We start from the raw sequence: 22020 nt of genomic DNA on the forward strand, positions 1-22020 counted from the left end.
TCATTGATGTCGAGGGAGATTAGTGACCAGTGGTTGTCAGATGTTGTGACTTTCCTGTTGGTTGTAGTAGTGTGTTTGTGTACTTGTCTACTTTTAGTTTTGCTGTAGTGAGGTTATTTTTTTCCTGTGTTTTCCTGAATATAGTTAGTTTTCCTGGGTTGTATTTTTCCTTTTAGTATCTTCTGTAACATTGGATTTGTGGGTAGGTATTATTAAAATTTTTGTTGTTGTTGTTGTTGAATACCTTGTTTTCTCCATCTATGATGACTGAGAGTTTTTCTGGGTATAGTAGGCTGGGCTGACATCTGTATTCTCTTAGGGTCTGCATGATATCCATCGTCTCTGTTGAGAAATTAGGTGTGATTCTGATGGGTTTGCCATTATATGTTTCTTGGCTTTTTTTCCTTGCAGCTGTTAGTATTTTTTCTTTGTTCTGTATACTTACTGTTTTGATTATTATGTGGCAGGAGGATTTTCTTTTTTGGTCTAATTTATTAGGTGTTCTGAAGGTCTCTTGTATTCTTATAGATCTAGCCTTTAAGTTGGGGAAATTTTCTTCAATGATTTTGTTGAAAATATTTTCTGGTCCTTGGAGGACTAAATCTTCTTTTTCCTCTATTCCTATTATTCTTAGGAATATTATTCTTGTCTTTTCATATTTTCTTGGATTTCTTGGGTGGTCTGTGTCAGGAATATTTTAGATTTAACATTTTCTTTGACAGATACATCAATTTCTTCCATTATATCTTCCACACCTGAGATTCTTTCTTCCACCTCTTGTAGTCTGTTGATTATGCTTACCTCTGTAATTCCTGTTTTCTTCCCTAAGTTTTTCCTCTCCATGATATCCTCCATTTGTGTTTTATTTTTTTTCAATTCTATCTTCAGATCTTGAGATCTGTTTTATTGATTTTTCTTCACCTGTCTGACTGTATTTTCCTGTTTTTCCTTCAATTCCTTCAGCTGTTTGTTTGAACATTTCTTTATTTCTTTTATTTCTTTTAGTTGTTTAATTATTTCCTCTTTAATGTCCACAAAATATTTGGCTGCATCTTCCCATATTTCTTCATGGATGGCCATAATCTCTTTGTCTTTATCTTCCTCCATTTCTTTACAGATGGCCAAAATCTGTTTGACTTTATCTTCCTCTAATTCGTTATGCATTTCATTTGTTTCCTCTAAAATCTTCTTCATATGCATAGTCATCTTCTCGAATTTAAATTATGCTGGGGCGTCCAGGGCTGCTTGCCCCTGGACAACTGGGTTCTGGAGATGCCACATTGCTCTGCTTTATGTTGTTTGAGCATTTACTCTGGCCTCTACCAATTGGGCTATATTAAGTGTTGGCTGTTAGTTTCTGGTGCTTTCTGGAATCCTGGGTTGGGGAGTATCCCTTTGGCAGGAAGATGATTTTTCCTGAAGGAGGCCTCCTCAGCCTTTTGGGTATGGCCACTGAATGGTTAATATTTCTCAGGAGTTGCCATAGCTCACCTCAGGTGTATAGACCTGAGTGGTAACTGTGGTCTTTGTTAGTCAGATGGTCTGTCCTCTCACCCATAGAAGCCCTAGAGTCAGCTGTCCTGCTCCTGGGTTACTTGCTCTGAATTTAGTTAGCTGTTGCTGTTGTTCTTACAGTTTTTCAGGCACAGTCCTCTTGAAGAAACTTTGAGCCCTGCGGTTTGGTCAGTTTAGTTGTAGATAACTGGTTGCCCCTTGGAGCAGTATCTGGGGGCTGATCTCAGGGATCCCAGGCTTCTATAGGTCTGAGGGTGGAGCTCTGTGCCCCAGTACCCAAATGGCAATCAGTGGTAGGTGAGTACAGCTTTCATGCATGCAGCAAGAGGCTAGAGCCTGGAGCCTTTGGGAACCCAGAAACTTTTCCGGAGCTGGGTGTCCTGAGGTTGGACCAGAAGTTTACCTCCCACTGTGGGGTTTTCTCTCAACAGGGAGACCCAGTCTGTGGTGTTTTGTGGTCCACAGTTCTGTCTGGAGTGGAGTGTAGAGCACGCAAGTGAGTGGTGGCTCCAAGCTGGCAACTGGGTGCCTGTAGGGACCTGGGAACTTTTCCCAAGAACTTTTCCGCGTGTGTGTGTGTGTGTGTGTGTGTGTGTGTGTGTGTGTGTGTGTGTGGTGGGGGTGTCTACTGAAAGCTTTAAGCTTTCAGTATTAGACCTGTTAATTCCCTTGCTGTGGGGTTTTTTCCTTACAGGGAAACTCAGTCTTTGGTGCCCTTTGGTCCACAGTTCTATCTGGGAAGGTGAGTTGGGTGAACAGCACGTCTCTGGGCTGGAGATTCTATGCCCCACTTTGGGCTGGCAGCTGAGCACCGCCAGTCCCAGGACCTTTTTCAGGGATTGACTGTGTGACCTGAGATCAGTCCCGATTGCTTCCTTCCCTGTAGGGTTTTCTCTCAACTGGAAATCCCAGTCTCTGGTGTTGTGGGGCCCACAGTTCAGCCTGAGAAAGTGATCAGAACACTCAGGCATATGGCTCTGGGCTGGTGACAGAGTGCCTGCTGAGGCCCGGACTCTACTAGGTTTTAGCTGGGTGACCTGAGAGTGGACCCGATTGATTCCCACACCATGGGGTTTCCTCTTACCTGGGAATCGTAATTGCTGGTGTTTTAGGGCCCAGAGTTCAGTCTCTTGGTTGCTGTGCTGACATTGCTGTCCTGCTCCTCAGACACAGGGTCTTCCCTGAGCCACCATCTTGGATCTCTCCTCACTACTTTCTTGTGAGATGTAATGAGGCAATATAGGTAAAAATAAAACTCAAGTGCTATAAGCAATAAAACACGATACTTTAATTCTGAAGTATATCCATATATTTTTTAACTGGGAGAAAAAGGCAAGACTACTTTACGAAAAGCAATGAAAACTATAAAGTCAATGAAAATTAGAAAAACTACCCAACTGAATATTTAAAATGACTAGTACAAACAATACCTTGAACTGTAGAGATTAGGATCTATTCAAGAGTGCATGGCCACACATTGGTTATTGTGTGGGCATGGGAAGTCATAATAAAAAACACAGCCAGAATTGTTTGAATCACAGTTGTATTTTTTCTCTCAAACCAGCTCCAGAGAACTTACAAATATTTCCCTGACTTTGAAAGGTGGGGGAAAAAAATCGCTTTTTATTTGCATATTAATCGGTAAGTTGCTACCAAAATACTATAACACAAAACTCTCACTTTCTAAAATCACGGGAATCACTAAACACAAGACAATGAGCGACAATATGTACAGGCAAAAACACCATTTTTTCCCTAAGCAGAAAAGCAGAGTGAGTGGATGTGAAATCAAGAGGATGGTAAAGAGAAGGGTGGTTTCTCAGGTGTAAGTAGTGTATTCTTTTTTATTGACTTTATATCCTGATCCCAACCCCACTCCCTCTTCTCCTCCCAATCCCACCCTCATACTCCTCTGCCCATTATAGTGGCATAGACTAGGTTTTTTTCTAGTAAGTGAGTAGGAAACATACTGATATTAGGACTCCAATTAATACTCAAACTTTGTGACATGTACTTTTGCTTAAATTCATTATGTAGTAATATCATGGTTTGATTATGAAACAACCTCATAAGTTCATGTATGGAATACTTTGTCCATGGCTATTGATTCTTTTGGGATGTGGTGGAAACTTTAATATGTGGGACCTCAGTGAAGAGTAGGTCACTGATGCTGTGACCTGGACCTGTGGGTCCCTTCCTCTCTGTCTCTGAGAGAGCTGCGTGTGATGAATGCTCCTGCTGTCTGCCTGACCCTGGGCCCACAACTGACCAATGCTCCATCTGCCCGACCCTGGGACCACAGTAAATAAAGCCAAGGACTATGAGCTCTTACTCCGAAATACCCACCTTAAGTAAGTCACAGTGACACAAAGTCCAACTCATATACATATCTATATATAATATTCATTGCTGGACTCTGCTGGTAAGGTCAAAGTCTGGCATTACCAGATAGTCCCTGAGCTCAGTCCCAAAAGGACAGACTCCCTTTTTCATCTGCATCCCCATCTCTCCCCCTGATCTAGAGAAACCCCAGGTCCTCTAAGGAGAATCACCATAGCCCTCAAGGAATCTGTTGAGCAAGCACCTGGGGATTTCTGGAAATAACTCAATCTAGCTAATGAGACCTTAGCTTTCAGCTAAGGACCTTGAATCATATTTGGAGTTCTTCCCCCACCCATAGGATAATTAAGTACTGAGTTCCCCTTCCCTCTTCACAGAGCCGTGCTATTGCATGTAAATAAAGTATCTCTAGCATCTCTATCCCCAGGAAATCAAACACATTCACCCTCAGAACTTCTCCCATCATTACCCAAAGTTTAAAAGTTCTTGTTTTACACCAAATAAATTGGCTGCTTTCATATTGTCACCATGACCATCTGCGACTCCTCCCTGAAGAATTCCCCTCCTCCCTGACCTTTGACAAAGCAGTGGCTAGACTTGATTTCCAGGTGTAAACTGACAAGGCATAGAGTCCATGCACATCCTATACCATTAGCACAGCACCTTAACTGAAGGGCTGTAAGACTGCTTTGTCATCACAGGCTCTGGACCTCCCAGATTTTCACTGTTGTCTGGCACCAGCAAATTCATTTAGAAAAGCTAACTGTAATGCCCTGTGGAAAACTCTTTCCACTCCCCTAATGAGATCCAGGAGCACCTATGCACAGACCTCATGCCAAGTGGTCTAGCTACTCTTGAGACTGGAGAAACCCGAGACTCAGCTGTTCTACATGTTCTCTGACCCAGGAAAACCAGCAGCACCTGGATCTACTCTCAAGAGGAGAGTACACTTTACAGAAGCACCAGTGGGGAACACAGAATAACAATTCATAATGTGTATAAGACATCATAAAAAATATATATGTATAAGTACATATATATATATATATATATATAACATTACTTCATTTAGTGTTTTAAGTTGTTCAAATCAGATCATAAAGTTCTGAGCTAAAGTTTTCTTCATATATACTTACATGTAATAAGATACTCATGCATGCAAACTTCAACCATATTTGTTGTGAGTTTTTGTGCTTAGAAGATGTTGTTCTCTGGGTCCAGGGTACAGTCTACATAGCCCAAGTTATTATTCTTGCTTTCATATACTATAAAGGTTTTGTTAAGAATTGTTATATTTGTTCTATTGTCTATGTACCCTTACCTATATTCTCCAGAAAGCAGTAGACATTTTAATATTGGGAGCAACTCATGATCTGATCGGGTATGTTCTTCCAGGAAGGGTTTCTAATTTTCTACAGCTTTATGCAAATGTTATAAATTACCCACATTATCCTTTCCCTCTTGGTTTCAAGAAATCTTTTATCACTGGGAATAAAAAGTTATGGTTTACCCAATGCCATTCCTATAATATTACTACTTTAGGTCATTACTGTTGAGGTGTGTTCTGATTAGAATTGGTTGTCAACTTGTAACAGCCTACAGCCATCTGAGAGAAAAGTCTCAGTTGAGTAATTGGTTGGATGAGATTAGCCTATTGATATGTCTGAGGGAAACTGTCTTGATTATCAACGGTTGCAGGAGGGCCCGGCCACCTAGGCATGGCTCCATTCATGGCATGTGGCCCTGGGCTCTGTAGGAAAGCAAGCAAGAGGCTGCGAGACAACCGAAAGCAGTCCAGTACACAACACGTCTCCATGGCTCTTCCCCAGGTTCCCGACGTGAACTTCGGCCGTGACTTTCCTTGATCAAAGTGTGACTCGGAGCACTGAAACAGAGAGACCACTGCACTCCCCGGGTTTCTGTTGTCAGAGAGCTTTATGATGGAGGCAGAAATCAACTAGAACAGGATAGAAACTTATTTACTAGGGTGGACAAGACGCTGCTTTGAGATATAAACCTACTCTGTACTGATAAATATATCTCATGATTCCTTCAAAATATTACCTTATGGTTCAAAAGGAAAACTATAGGCTAACAAAAATATGAATAAAGCCAAAATGTGCAAAAAGAGACCATTAAATATGTACCCATGAAAATGTTGATGGTTTTAGGCCTTTTGAGTTGAGAAAATTGACTCAAACATTTTTCTTCTTACAACTAAGTTAGGTAATTAATAATTAGGATTTCTATTTACTCAGGACTGTACCAAAATTCTTGGGACCTAAAACTTTCACTGTGAAACTGATGCAAGGCAAACAAATGAGGTCGGTCATCTTAACCCACTATAGCATTATTGTGACTTGTGGTCCTCACATAGGTACACATAGCATTGGGTAAATTATATTTTTCTTCTAATTCTCCTTTGTCTTGTTCAAAAAAAGTAGAGAAACCAATCACATACTTTAATAAGATTATGGAAAGAAGAAAACAAATTTTTGAAAACCCTATGAGACAGACATTCACTTTTTTGGGTATATTTTTGTTCTGGCTGGGATTTTATTTCAGTTTTCTAAGAACTACCGTCAGTTCATTTGTCTGTAATTTTTAATTACATTGTGTTGGAGGGAAGGCCTGCTGTTAGGGCATCTGGGCAGGAGCAGCCTCTCATCTGTAAAAGCAGAGGGATAAGGAGTTCAGAAGGATGTCTTAGCCTTTGTCATTTCAAGGAGGGTGCACTGGCATTCTCCAGAGCAACTACGTTGCTTTGTGATTAAAACTCTGCTGCCTTACGTCAGTCAGGCTCAGTGACTTGTACATCAAGAAGAAGAAGAAGAAGAAAAAAAAAACAGAGACATTTTCTTCACCACATGAGTCAAAGTGCTGAAAAAGAAAGGGAACAAAGATCTTGCTCTGAAAGTGCACTTACCTTGCAGTCTTGTTTCTTAGAGTCACATTGATTTATTTGAGCTTGCCAGGATGTTCCTTTTTTTAAAAGACCTAATTTACTAACAGTGTGGGATTTTCCAAGGTTTTTACTCCCTTTAAATTGCATTTTCATTCGCCGGGGTAATAAAGACCTATGATACAGACAAATCACAATGCAGCTCAGTGTGGGAGTCTCTCCAGTGCAGACAATTCCTGTAGATCTTTCTGTCTCATGTGGAACTTTCTGAGAACACTTAGTTGTGAAAAGGAGAGCAATCTGAGGGTCACTGCAATTTACTATTGAGAGTAACCTCATTTGCCTGTTGTTGCCACTCATCGAGGGAAGGTGTGCTGGGCTGGCTTCACTTTTGGATAGATTAGCTTAAGTGACAAACGAAACTCTTGGGACCACCTGAAATTGTACTTCTGTATCTTTTTAGTATTCTAGAGATCTCACAGAGCTAAATTTAGTTTCTTTATTTTGAACTGGTGGTGTGCCGGCAGTTGGAGGCAAGAAATAATTGATCATTTAGCACAGAACAGATGAAAGCAGCAGGGGCTTAAGGAGTATATATTACATTTGGATGATAATAACACATTGTCTATCAGGCAAATCAGGATTTAAAGCAATACTTATGAGACCCTGGGGACATTTTTGGTGGTGTAAGCCTTAGTAATTCTAGTATTTGGAAGGCTGAGGCAGGAGGATAATGTGTTTGAAACTGATCTAGGTCACACAGTGAGGTCATCGCAACGAGCAAGCGGCACACATGCACAGATGCAGGCACATCTACACCTCTTACACACTGAACCTCTGCAGCAGGTGTAGGGTGCTTTGTGGACTAAAGTGGATATAAAGAGAAGGGACCACAAATCAAGGGTCGCCTTGCTCACCTATAGAAATCTGCCCACTATGGCAGGAGTACTCTTGTAGCTATAACTTTAAATGCTGCTAGTTTAAAGAAATGATTTGAAATGTCTTTAAATTCTGATTTGCTGTGAAAGCAGATTTATTCCAGAAATATTTGTCAGTTAGCTACCATTTCCTAGGCATGGTACTATATTCTGCTTATTTAACAGCAAACACAAAAAAGAAAAGTTGCAGACCTTTAAGATTTATTAATAAAATAATAAAAAAATGTCTGATTAGAAGATTAAAGAAAAGTTCCAGAATAGCACATAGATATGAGAGAACAGAGTGGGAGGCCCGGGTGCAATCTGGTAGTCTAGAAAGCTGATAGTGGGGTTATCTGAGGTAATGATGTGAACATAGCATGAGCAGTCTCCCACATCACCAAGACATGAGACTATCACCTCTAATCAGTTGTTCCCAGATGTTCTTTTCCTTCTCAATCCTGTTTGAAGGGAGATTTTTAGTATGTGTTCTTCAAGGACAAAGTGAGGAATGCAGAATTAGTTCCCGAGTTAATTCATTACTTCCTTTCGTTGTTCTATCTGAGCTTCTTGCTCCACACGGCTCCTCGAAGAATTACTTCTGGTTCCCCTGGCTAAAATCAACTCTCCATGTAGGTGGCTCAAAGCTTCCAGTACATCACACTCCTCCTCCTCCTTCCTCTCCTCTCTTCACCCACTATGTAACATACTTAAAGCCACACTTAAAAAATGCTAGAAAAATATTACATTTTTGGATAAACTATCTATATAATCAGCTTAGCCTAATTAAAAATTGAAAATAACTAATGACACCAATGCGAGTGGCTTAATAACAACCATCACTCTTTTTTCATGATTGTTGACCTTGGATCACTTGAGCTCTTTAAACCAGAGCGCAGAAACAAGATGAGTTGCACAGGAGGCAGACAAGTGGGCAAGCAATCAATAAGGATCCTACAGGAAGGCACAGCATTTCCACTCCATGGTTCAATGACTAGATCAGCAACATGGGTGAATATTCCTTCACCATAGAGGAACTACAAAAGGAAATAGCTTTAAATATTTGGGGAAAATGAGTGAAGAAAGTTTGGTCTTCCTTTGGTCAGTTCACTAATAATGAACATATTGTTTTCTTTGTTTATCAAAATAAGTTATCATTTATGTTCATATTACATGCTTGAAAATATTTTGTCCTTTACAATCCCATTTTTATTTATCATTAATCCAACCTGTTACCAGAAGATCAGGAGCTAGATATATAAATGAAATTAAGTTTCAATTTAAATGTTTATAAACTTTACAGTCTCTAAAATATTAGGTGGCTGTATTTTCAGCATAAATGAAAAATTATTATTTTCATAAATGAAATATAAATAAAATAAAAAGAAATATTGCTAAAATATAGTACAAACAGGGTATATTGGAATCATTGGAATTTACTAAGAAATTCTAAATTCACTATTTATTAACTATGCACCATTGGCAATTTATATGTGAAACTTTTATGAACCACCTGTGCAAACAGGGAGTTAGGAGATATAGGAATCATCTGAAATTGGTACCATCTTCCTAAAAGACTTTAAATCCCCCTATAGTCTCTCTCTCTCTCTCTCTCTCTTTCTCTCTCTCTCTCTCTCTCTCTCTCTCTCTCTCTCTCTGTGTGTGTGTGTAGGTACACATGATCATGAGCATGTACAGAGGTCAGAGGAGGATGTTCGGCATTCTGCTCTAATGCCAGTTTCAAAGTCTCTCACAGAAACTGGAGCTAGTCTGGAGGCGAACTGTCCCAGAAACCTCTCTCTCTGCCCCATACAGTGCATGTGATCTTGCTCAGCTTCTGATGTGGGTGCTGCTGATAGGAAGCCAGTCCTTCATGAGTACATAGCAAGTGTCCTTAGCCCTCAGGTACTTTCTTAGCCGGTCATCATGCATCCTTATAAGAATCTTAACTCCCATTTACTTAGTCTGAAGAGGTTTTTAAACAGGCCTTTTAAGGAACTGAAGTGAATTCAACCTGTAAGTAATGCTAGCACTGCTCCTGAGCTTTTCAATTTAGTGTGGCACCCTGGGTGCACACTCAGGATTTTTGGAGGCATCAGAGCTGACTTTCCAGATCTCATTGACTTGTCAGGGGAAGAGTACATACCCTCAGTATGAGTTTGAGCAGGACTGTGACACAATTATCCTAAGTAAACAATTCATTCAATTCACATACTTTTCAGAGAGTCCCCCCCCCCATAATAATAATAGTAATAATGCAAGTTTTGGCCAAGTTCCAGGATCCTACCTTTCAGAGAAAAAAATAAATCACTTTGCCACATTCAAAATCAATTCACTTCACAGAAAATAATTTCATTTTCCATTAAAGAGTGGAAACTGAGGTTGAGAAGTTTTATCACTGTCTCTTTTATGAAAAATATGCTCTCAGGTTTAAATGAAGGTGAGTAACATGTGACGAGCTGCAGCTTCTCATTAAAGAACAGAGCAGATAATTAATTTCCAGTGAGGTTTTCTAGCTGCAGCAGTGGTTTTGTCAATCTGACCTTCACTTTCCAACATAAAAATACACTGACAGCACTGACTTTTCATTGTAAGTGTAGGACACACCACAACTCGAGGGACCTAGCCCATGGGTGGGTCGTTATTGTTACTAACTTCTCCTTGGAACACTTTGTTCCTGTAAAGGCCTAAGTTTGAGGATAAGAATACCTATTTAGAAAAAAAAATCAAAGAAGTGATAAATATTCAGAGATGGTTAGAAAATAATATTATTTAGAGTTCGTTTGCCTGTACCATTGGCTATAAATGCATGAGGTCATTAATCTCACAGATTTTCTACCTTGTGTTCAACTTTAAAATATAATCACTAGAAAATTCTAAGTGGTCTTTCTAGGGAGCATCTTTAGATCTATTATTTAATTTAATGTAATTTTTTAAATTAATCTTCCACCCCAGTAATACCCATATCATAGTTTGTATGTCTGTAATGTAGCTTCAAATTTAAAGGGCAGTATTTATAACACTGTTCCTGGTCTGTATCTGTTTATTGAATAAAGGTCACTGTGGGACATTGTTTTTCCATGGACTAATGATGGTGTCAGAGTCATGAAAAGAAACTAGGGTCTTTATCTGGGCTTTTTTTATTTCAGTATAAATGGTGACAATACAACTGAGCAACACAGAAGTGCAGAGATTTGAATAACTTTCTGGGAATTCTAGAACCAGCAATCCAAAGAAAGCAGAACCCACAGTGCTTCAAAGGAGAACGACAATGAAGAAAAAAAAAATCAACAAAAGAACCAATTTTTTAACTTGTTGATAGTATCCTGCTGGCCATGTAGACAAAAGAAAATACACAAGGAATTTATTCTTTTTTTTTTTTCTAGCAAGCAGGCTGCTATTGTTTCTGAAACTTTTTGTTTAGTCATGAGAAAGTTCCCATTTCTTTAGTTGAAGATGCACCACTGGAGAAGAGAATGTAGAAAACTATATATGCAAGGAGAAATAACTCTGAGCTTGGCGAATTATATATTTTCCATACTATATATTCCTAAGGCAACTCTGTTACAAGAAGTGATTCACAGTTTTGGCTCTGTGTGAAAGAGATAGTTTTAAGCCTACCATAAAGTCACATCACAGCCCAATCTTCTTTTCTGTAGCTTAAATGAGTTTGATGTCATAGAAGAGAGACTCCAGGCCATTTCTGACATTTATCCCTGTTGTTCTAATCTTGTCCTTGTGGAATAGTTGAAGGTAGAATTTTGGCAGACGCTTTATTCAAGCTGTTCTAGCAGTTTCCAGAACTGCTCCTTTGGTGTCATTGAAAAATCAGAGCACATGCGAATGTTTCCTGTCTTCTAGTATGTCTAAGACTCACAGGATTATAGTCACAGATTATTCAAAGTCTCTAGAAAGTGATTTGTGTAAGCCTGGCACTATGGAATTATTTAAACTATTCAAAAGATCCTTTCATGTTCTTTTCGTATATTTTGGCTTTTTGTTATTTCTTTTGTATTGTTTTTGTCTCCTGAATGCATATGCTTAGACCACCTACTATTTTCTGCTTTATGTGTAGACAATCTGCCAAAAATCTCATGCTTAGTTTCCTAGATACATCATTATTTTCATTTATACAAAGTAAGTGACTTTTTAAATACACCATTCACACACTTTAGAACTGTCTACACTCATCTAATTAGGCATAACTAACTTTCTACATAGTAGAGAGCACTTGTTTGAAATTGCGGCATTGTGAAGGAATGGCAAGGATTCCCAGGTGTTGTAACTATCCTGTTATCTCTTTCTTTATTGTGCTAGAATTTTCTCCTACCTTCAGTGGGTGTCCTGCAAAGGTACTTTCTCTTAGATTGGCAAATGCTGAGAGGAGCTAAAATTTCCTACCTAATACCACTTTGTGATTAATACCAGGATCTTGACCTGGTAAAGAGAGGGAAAGGGAAAGCAGAAGGAAGGTGGTATTTCTCAAAGAACAGTTTTCCCTGGAGCTTGCATGCTGTTTCTATCAGTGCTTAAAGCCAGCAGGGTTTTAGAATGAGTTACAGTACTGCAGATGTTTCAAGCCATTAACATATGGTTTGAATACCATTGTGGCAGAATGTGCTATAGATACATGTCCATGTTGGGAACTTGACGTTAACTGTCTTTACATTAATTGAACAGTATAATATTTATCTGTCTCCAAAAAAACTAAAGATTTAGTTTGCCACATTTTGTACTCAAACATGAGAGGTGATAAGGTTTGACAAGAGTCAGTCCTTTTCCACACCAACTATGTCAGAAAATCCCTGAGGAAATTGTTATTTGGGAACTCCATCTATTTGTGAAGTGAATGATAAACTATTGTTCCTCTTGTCTCAGGACCACTGGGGAGATGAATGCAATTTGCACAGTGCAGTGGTAATAACTAATGTGACATTTTCAAAGGAATCTAATCATGGATTCTAAATATTCACAACCAGGATCTTTACTCAAAGGATTTTTTTCCTCTCTTCCTCTTGGAAAGGGTGCTCTTTGAACAGATAAAAGCATTGCATATCTACAAATAAGTAAATATTACACTTTCAGAGATATGGGGAATGGAATACTATTCATGAAAGTTACTTTGGCACATTTAATGCTAGTCACCAAAGTCTCGTAATTAGGTGTGCACATTTACTGTACAACCTTGTGAATGTCTAGGAAGACACAGGTAATAATCATGTAACAACCTCTAGACGGTTCTTTCCTGAGAAACCACTGGGACAAAGCCCTCTGCACAGAATAAAAACTTCTACAAGTCCATATTAATTATTTTAGAGTAATAAAAATTCTATATTATCAGAAAAATAGAAAATTGCTCTCTCTATTTCTTTTTCAATTTGTGTCAACAGAGATATATGAAGTTTTAAATGTGACTTTCCTCTAAGGAATGCTAGGCAGGAAGCAACCAGAGGCCATGTGCTGTGCATAGAAAAACTTGGTGTCAATAGGGTAAAGTGAATGTCCTAACCTAGTTTGATTAATTTGCTTGAGGCCAACCAAGAGCCTCTGACCTTGAAGAACATGAAGCCCCTCCACATCACCCCACACACAGTCATTTCAGATTAAGAAACATTTCTACCAAATGGGCTGAGAAAGAAATAAGGAAACAACACCCTTCAAAATAGCCACAAAATAGCCATTTTATATTTAAAGTACCTTGGTGTAAATCTAACCAAGCAAGTCAAAGCCTTGTATGAAAAAAAAAAAAAAAAACTTTCAGTCTCTGAAGAAATTAAAGAAGATATCAGAAGATGGAAAGATCTCCCATGCTCATGATTTAGCATCATTAACATAGTAAAAATGGCCATCTTACCAAAAGCAATCTACAGATTCAGTGCAATTCCCATCAAATTACCAACACAATTTTTTGTGTTGACCTTGAAAGAAAAATTCTCAACTTCATATGGAATAACAAGAAACCCAGAATTGCTAAAACAATCCTCTACAATAAAAGATCTTCTGGAGGTATCTCCACCCCTGATCTCAAGCTGTACTATGGAGCAACAATAAAAAAAACTGCATGAAACTGAGATAGAAACCAACTGGTAGATCAATGGACTCTGCTAGAAGACCCAGAAATAAACCTACACACTTATGGAAACCTGATTTTTTACCAAGATGCCAAAACCATACAATGGAAAAAAGACAGCATCATCAACAAATGGAACTGGTATAACTGGATATCTACATGTAGAAAAGCACAAATTGATCCATACTTATCACCCTGCACAAAGTCCAAGTGGAACAAAGTCTATATAAAACCAGACACACTAAACCTGATAGAAGAAAAATTGGGGAAGAGCTATGAACTGATTAACACAGGAGACAAATTTCTTGAACCAAAGGCTCTAGGATCAATAGTCAATAAATGGGACTTCATGAAACTGAAAAGTTTCTGTAAAGAAAAGGACACTCAAAAGAACTAAACAACAGCCTACAGATTGGGAAAGGATAATTACCAATCCTATATCTGACAGAGGGCCAATGTACAGAATATATAAAGAACTTAAGAAGTTAAACAGCAACAAATCAAGTTACCAAATTAAAAAATGGGGTACAGAGCCAAACAGAGAACTCTCAATAGAGAAACATTGAATGGAAGAGAAACACTTAAAGAAATACTCAACATCTTTAGTCATCAGGGAAATACAAATCAAAATGAACCTGGGATTTCACCTTACACCCATCAGAATGGCTAAGATCAAAAAACTCAAGTGGCAACACATGCTAGAGAGGATGTGGAGAACTCCACCATTGGTGGGAATAAAAACTTGTACAAGCACTTTGGAAATCAATCTGGCACTTTCTCAGACAATGAGGAATAGGATAACCTCAGTATCCAGCTATACCATTCCTAGGCATATATCCAAAGATGCTCAAGTAAACAAGGACATTTGCTCAGCCATGTTTATAGCAGTTTTATTAGTTATAGCCAGAATCTGGAAACAACCCAAATGTTCCTCAATTGAAGGATGGATAGAGAATTTGTAGTACATTTACACAATGGAATATTACTCAGCAATTAAAAGCAAGGAAATTATGAAGTTTGCAGGCAAATGGTGGGAACTAGAAAAGATCATCTTGAGTGAAGTATCCTAGAAGCAGAAAGACACACATGGTACATACTCACTTATATATGGATATTAGACATATAATATAGGATTATCATACTAAAATCTGTACACTTAAAGAAGCTAAGCAAGAAGGAGGACTTTGTGTAAGATGATAAATTCTCATTCAGAAAGGCAAATAGGATAGATATAGGGAGAAGGTGAAAACAAGGAACAAGACAGGTGTCTAACACAGAGGGCCTCTGAAAGACTCTACCCAGTAGGGTTTAAAGCAGATGCTAAGAGTCATAGTGAAACTTTGGGCTGAGTTCAGGGAATTGTATGAAAGAAGGGAGAGATAGAAAGACCTGGAAGGGTCTGGAGCTCCACAAGGAGAGCAACAGAGCCAAAACATCAGGCCCAAAGGTCTTTTCTGTGACTGATACTCCAACCAAGGACCTTTCATGGAAATAACCTAGAACCCTGCACAGATGTAGCCCGTGCAGCTCGGTCTCCCAATGGGTACCCTCCTAAGGGGAACAGGGGCTGTCTCTGACATGAACTCAGTGGCTGGCTGTTTGATTACCTTCCCCTGAGGGCTTGGCAGCCTTACCAGGCCACAGAGGAAGACTATGAAAGACAGTCTTAATGAGACCTGATAGGCTAGGGTGAAATGGAAGCGGAAGAGGTCTTCCCCTATCAGTAGACTGGGAATGGGCCATGGTAGGAGATGAGGGAGGGAAGGAGGGCGGGGTTGGAAAGATGAAGGTGGGGGCTACAGTTGGCATACAAAGTGAATAAATTGTAATAAATTAAAAATATATATATATATATATATACAAAACATGTCTACTTTTGATGAGCCAAAATATCTGGTACTATCATTAAGATACAGAACATTTACTGGGTTTTCTTGGGGGAAAAAAACAGCTTAAAACCGTAACTGGTAGAACAGTGGGTATTTAAAATTACAAGGGAAAGAATTGCTGTCACTGGTGGTTAATTTGGAAAGTCAGAATTATAATAATTGTTTTAATGTGACAGAATTCAAGGAAATGATGATAGAATATGCCTGCAATATATGAAAACCTTCAATAGGAAAAAGATCATATTGTTGAGAGCTTAGAACAAGAAAATGGACTTGAGAGTTTGGGGAGATGTTAGCAGTTTACATTGCAAGTATTATGAAGGACATTTTTGATATGAAGAAGAGGTCCTTGATTTAGATTTATGGGGGGATACAAAATGAATAAAGTGTAATTAATAAAAAATAAAAAAAGTTTAAAAAAGATAACAAGAAAATTTTTATATCGAGGGAAAAAATATCATATAAGCGGGACCTGCTTCTCACTGGCCGTAGTACTTGGGAGAGCAGGCTCTGTACCTCACCGGGCAGCACAGTAGACCTGACCCTGATTGTGGGAGAGCTGGTGTGCTGGCCCCTGACCATGTGATTGGCGATGTGGTAAGCAGGTTCCACAACTTGTCTGCTTTGCAGTGGAGTGGGAGAAAGAAAGATGCCCTTGACCCTTTCCTACCTATGGCAGGCAAGGAAAGCTGGCGAGCTGTCCATGACCCTCATCAGCTGCAACCCTCAAGAGAGCTGGCCCTTCTCATTGCCTGGGCAGCATACTAGAGCTGGTCCTACTTGCATGGGCATTCGTGAGTCCCCGCTGGTGAGGTGGCCCCAGCCTGAGGGCATGAGAGCCAGGGAGCCGGCTCTGCCCCTTGCAGGTCAGCTAGCCAAGGTAATGCTGAGGAGCTTGACCTGCCGGTATGTTGTGTGGCAGAGCAGGTGGGCTGACCAGCTTAGCTGCCACCCAGGCTTTGAACTGGCCTACCCCAACATCTACCTATCTATGAACTTCTGAAGTGTGTGAAGGAGCTGGTCCTATAGATCCAAAGCTGCAGGATCTCCATGACACGGACAACACGATATCTGAGAGAAGTCCTGAGGAAGATCCAGTATTGATAGCGCAGCAGAGCCAGAGGTCTGGACCCAGACCAATGATTCATTGCTATGAGCACTTGGAAGAAAAGAAGTGTGGACAAAACAGCATACTGTGGACTAAAGAATTCACAAGAAGATTTTTTTTCCTTGTTCAGGGATGTTGCAAGGGCAGACAGTAGGTACAATGGGATAGTTAGATGAGTGGAACTAGAGTACATGATGTTAAATTCACAAAGAATCAAAAAGTTAAATAAAAATAATATAAAATTACATTGTTCAACTTCAGTTTGGAAATTTTCTTAAGAGTTGTTTTTGTTTAATTCCAAATAAAAGTATAATTTTGCCTACTCTCCAAATTCTAATTTATTCAGTTGCCTGCTGTGTGTTATCTCATATTGAACCAGACACTGTGTTTTCTTCCTATGATTCACACTGTTTCCTTCTCTATTGCATTAGTCACGGACAAGGTGGCAACACTGATATTCTTAGAACAATAGCTGTGAATTCAAAGTAGAGGAATGGACTGAACACAGAACGTAAAGACAGAAGAGTTAAGGTCTCTATAGCACTTTGCAGTGAAAGAAGACACTAGATTGCACATGGATGGAATGGTAAAGTTTGAATGAAACAGAAGTAAGAGATAGAATTGAAAGACCTGGTGATACATTCTATGTGATGGTGAGCATGCTGTTAGGGATGAATTTAGGTCTACATCTTGTAGAACTGTGTGGAAACTACTAGGCCATTTACTGAGATAAGGACTACTAAAGGGGAAAGTACCTGGAGCTGTGATAAAAATCAAAATACATCTATATTGAGTTTGAGGCTGCTTTATCAAACTTGAAAAAGACAGCAAAATGTTGGTATATAGAGTTAGAGTCAGAAGAAATAAATTCCTGACTTAGTTGTGGATAATTAAAAGCTAAGTTCTAGAGGAAATCCAATTCTTGGAGTTATAATAGGAGGTTGGGTTTGTGTAGAAATAAAATGATGAGAAGAATAGTTGGTTGTTCCCTGAAAACCAGGAAAACAGGCTGTCTTAAGAGTGGGAGAGTGAACGTTTGTACGGTGCTGCTGTGGGGTCAAGGGGAATCAGCTCAATGCATTAGTGACCTGACAGGACTGCAGGCATTAGCAATCATTACCAAGATGAAAGGGTGAACAGAAGGAGCCGAGGAATGAGCTGTCCTGAAAGGAGACTTTGTGTAGACAATAACTTTTTTTCATTTTCCTAATTTACTTATTCATAAAGTGAATTGAGAATTGACTAAGTGTCAGTAAATAGCCAGAAACAGATAATGTATAGGATGATAAAGCATAATTACTCTCTAGTCGACTTAAATTCTGGTCCAATATCAGAAGTGAGTGGTCTTAGATAAACCTTCCTTAATTATTCCTCAGTCCTTTAACTATAACCCTCTTTTTGCCAGAACACTGGAGAAAGTGCTCTTAAAAATTTCCAAAGACCAGCTCCTGTTTATGAGTATAGCAGAACATCATTAAGAGTCATTTCTGTTTTATTGTTATTGAGTGTCTTTGTTTCTATCCCAGGTCTCTGGGCTATCTGGCCTCTGGTTTCTGATCTTCCAGGCAGTGTCAAGGGTTAGCTTCCTTTTGTGGTATTGAAACTCTATTTTACATAGCCTTTCTAGGTCTGTGGATTGTGATATGATTATCATTTGCTTTATAGTTAGTATCTACTTTATAAGCAAGTACATACCATGAACTGTGTCTGGGTTACCTCCCTCAGGATGATTTTTTTTTCTACTTCCATCCATTTGCTGTAAATTTCATGATTTCTGAGAAGCTACCATACTGATTTCCAAAGTGGTTGTACAAGTCTGCACTCCCACCAAAAATGGAGGAGCATTCCCCTTGCTCCACACCCTCCATCAAGCAACAGATGGAAACAGGTGCAGAGACCCACTGCCAAATATTAGGCATAACTCTGAACCTTGTAGAAGAAGGGAAGCAAGGATTGCAGGAGCCAGAAGAATCAAGGATCCCACAAGAAGAGCCACAGAATCAACAAACTGGACTCACAGGGGCACACTGAGATGGAACAGAGAATCAGGGTCTGACCTAGGTTGCCTGAAAATATGTTATAGTTGTACACATTGATGCTTTTGTGGGACTCCTAACAGAGGGAGCAGGGGTTGTTTCCAATGCTCTTGCCGACTTTGGGAATCTTTGTCCAGCCACGTTGCCTCTTCTAGCCTCAATGTGAAGGGTGGTGCCTAGTTTTATTGAAACTTGGTATGCTATGTTTGGTTGATGTCCCTGGGAGGCCTACCTTTTTCTGAATGGAAACCAAGGAGTAGTTGGATGGAGGGTTGGGGGTGTGGGAGAATGGAAAAAAAGGAGTGAGGTGAAACCTGCAGTTGGGATGTAATTATGAGAGAATAGTTAATAAAAGTAAATTCTGAACTCGGTGGCTAGCTCTTTGACCTCCCCACCCTCCATGGGAGGAGCAGTCTAGCTAGGCCACAGAGGAGGACATTGCCCCAGTCCTGGTGAGACCTGACAAGCTAGGGTCAGATGGAAGAGGAGGAGGATCTCTCCTATCAGTGGACATTGAGAGGGGCAGGAAGAAGACAAGGGAGGAAGGGTGGGGTTGGGAGGGAATGAAGGAGGGGGCTACAGCTGGGATACAAAGTAAATGAAGTGTAATTAACATAAAAAAAAGAAAAAAAAAAGAATACTCACTGACATTTACTTCTGTTACCTGGAAGGATGGTGGTAACATTAGTCTGGAAAGGGTCCCTAAAATATTGTATTTCTGGTGCCTTTTAAAACTTTCTTTTTTTTAATTTTTTTAATTTAACTTTTATTAATTACACTTTATTCATTTTGTATCCCCCATAAGCCCTTCCCTTCTCGCCTCCGGATCCCACCCTCCCTCCCCTTTCTGCATGCATGCTCCTCCCCAAGTCCACTGACAGGGGAGGTTCTCCTCTCCTTTCTGATCTTAGACTATCAGATCTCATCAGGAGTGGCTGCATTGTCCTCTACTGTGGCCTGGTAAGGCTGCTCCCCCCTCAGGGGGAGGTGATCAAAGAGCAGGCCAATCAGATTATGTCAGAGGCAGTCCCTCTTCCCATTACTATGGAACCCACTTGGACACTGAACTGCCATGGGCTACATCTGTGCAGGGGTTCTAGGTTATCTCCATGGATAGTCCTTGGTTGGAGTATGAGTCTCTGGGAAGTTCCCTGTGTTCAAATTTTCTTGTTCTATTGCTCTCCTTGTGAAATTCCTGTCCTCTACAGCTCTTGCTATTTCCCACTTCTTACATAAAATTCCATTCACTCTGCCCGACAGTTGGCCATCAGGCTCAGCATCTGCTTTGATAGTCTGCAGGGCAGAGGCTTTCAGAGGCCCTCTGTGGCAGGTTCCTAGGTTGTTTCCTGTTTTCTTCTTCTGGCTTTCAGAGGCCCTCTGTAGCAGGTTCCTACATTGTTTCCTGTTTTCTTGTTCTTCTGATGTCCATCCTCTTTGCCTTTCAGGATGGGGATTGAGTGTTTTAGTTAGGGTCCTATCTCTTGCTTAGTTTCTTTAGATGTACAGATTTTAGTGTGTTTATCCTAGGTTGTATGAAAAAAAAAATAAAAACTTTCTTTAATATTGTCTCCAACTTTTGCTCTTACTAAGTTTCACAAAATTTGGTTAAACATTCTTTGCTAATTTTTTTTTTTTTTTTTAGATTTTCAATTTTTTTTCTTTTTTTTTCCAATTTTATTTTTTTCTTATCAGTTACATTTTATTAACTCTGTATCCCAGCTGTATCCCGCTCCCTCATTCCCTCCCACTCCCACCCTCCCTCCCTCATCTCTACCGTGCCCCTTGCCAAGTCCACTGATAGGGAGGACCTCCTCCCCATTCATCTGATCCTGTTTTATCAAGTATCCTCAGGACTTGCTGATGTTTTAATAAATTCTGCATCATGGAATGCATTTCTGTGTGTGTGTGTGTCTATTTATTTATTTATATTTGAGACAAGGTCTCTCCATGTGGGTAGCCTAGAAATATCTACAGAGATCTCTACTGCACACAAGGTCCTTGAAGTCTCACTCTAATAGTTGAATGTAAAGTGATGTCTTGTTTGTGGATTAATTTTTATTTTCCTCATTAATACCAATGTTAGACATAATGTTTTCATAGGTTTGCCTCCATGAGAATTGTAATTTTTGTTTTATTAGATAAAAAAAGACTACTCTCTTGGCGATGGCATTGACTTTGTAGGGGACATACATCAGAGGCATGGTGAATTACAAAAGAGAACCCAAAGAAGGATACCTAGTAAATTCGTCTCTCTGTGCAGAAAAGCTGTGCTTATCCTCTCTCTTCTCAAATATTGCTTCCTCACGGTTGGAGTTACAATTAAACCTCCCCAAGACTCCTCTGTGCTCACTGTTTGCATCTGTATAAGTTACTGATTTTCTTCAATTCTGGAAACCTTAATTTACTTTCATATCATGACTTTTATTATTTTAACAATATTCCATATAATTACTATGTTAAAGCCAGAGAGAACTGTAAATCCATCCTGGCCTTTCTACTGCATTTCTTAAGAGCGTTAAATTTAAATTTAAATGTTTGATTTCTATTGCTATTGGGGAATAATCTTGCCAAAAGTGAAATCATATGCTTCATAAACACATTTGTTATATTTTATGACTTATTTTGAAGATTTTAATTATTTAGTGTTCATTGCCGACATTTTGCCTACTGATATTATGTTCAGGTAACATATTGAATTAGCTACCTAATGATGAAATTGTTAGTGTATCTAAGTAAAAATACTTGAAAATGTTTAGGTGAAAATAATTTTTTCCACTTCACAGTTTCTCTCTTTACATGCTTATTCTTGTCTCTTATAAATGATTTTCAATGTCAGTATATTCAACTAAAATTAAATTTAAGTTATAACTTGTAGAAACTTAATTTTTCGTGCTATTTGTCCTTCTATCATAAAATAGAATACTTGTGTTATTCTACAATAAAATTATAAAATGCATATATATTTGTGTTTAATATTTTCACATTATAAGAAATATTTTTGCTAATATTTTTGTCCATATATTATTGATTTTACTATCATAAGATTATTGTTTTTAATTAATTAAAATTTTCTTATTATTAATCTTAAAAATGAATTAAAAAGTAGACAATAGATAACCTGTTATCTTACAATGAATACTTAATCATACCTCACCTTTAGTAAGTGTTGTTCAGGAGGTATTTGTCTCCACAAACTTGTATCAATAATAGACAAATATGAAAGTACAAATAAGAGCATAAAAT

Source organism: Psammomys obesus, unplaced genomic scaffold (genome assembly GCF_907164565.1).
Source record: "Psammomys obesus unplaced genomic scaffold, mPsaObe1.curated_primary_1811, whole genome shotgun sequence".
NCBI classification, from domain to species: Eukaryota; Metazoa; Chordata; class Mammalia; order Rodentia; family Muridae; genus Psammomys; species Psammomys obesus.